The following is a 624-nucleotide window of genomic DNA, read 5'->3' as shown; positions in this document are numbered from 1 at the left end:
TGCTTCGTGTTAATATTTACTGATATGTTGCTGACAATTACCTGAAAGAGAAGTCGGGGTGTTCACTGGGCTGGAAAAAGTTTAGCTAAATCAGAAAGCAGGTCTAATTAAGCAAGTTTATTCTATATCTATAAAAGGTTAAGTTGAGTCGTGCGTGCGCAATACATATAAAGTTCTCGCTGGCACCAATTGCACGCGTGTGTTTCCATCTGTCATTGTTGATCATGAATTTGGTTGACATTTCTATTATAGAGAAAGGGCAAATAGCGATATTAAAATATTTATTCTAATTCATTTCCTTTTAATGTGCACGTATTCATACACCGAGCCACTAGTCCCCAATAAGATTCACCAACCTCTGGTCTAATAGAAAAACAAAAGGCCTAAAATTCATTAAATCTAAAAGGAAGCTTTGACAGGTGCTATACAGCCTAAAATACCTCAGCATCACTCACAATTTTTATGCCTATGAAGTATTGAAAATAAATGCAAGGAGTGTTGGGAATGAACAAGGAAGCCACCACCTCTTTGGTACAGCTATTTCATACCAGACATTTGGCTTAAGCTTCACAATATTGCTGTCCAGTTGATAACACTCTGCACTTTTTAGTTTGATCATCTGTG

The sequence above is a fragment of the Myotis davidii genome, unplaced genomic scaffold, assembly GCF_000327345.1.
Source record: "Myotis davidii unplaced genomic scaffold, ASM32734v1 scaffold666, whole genome shotgun sequence".
NCBI classification, from domain to species: domain Eukaryota; kingdom Metazoa; phylum Chordata; class Mammalia; order Chiroptera; family Vespertilionidae; genus Myotis; species Myotis davidii.
This window is presented reverse-complemented; position numbering follows the sequence as displayed.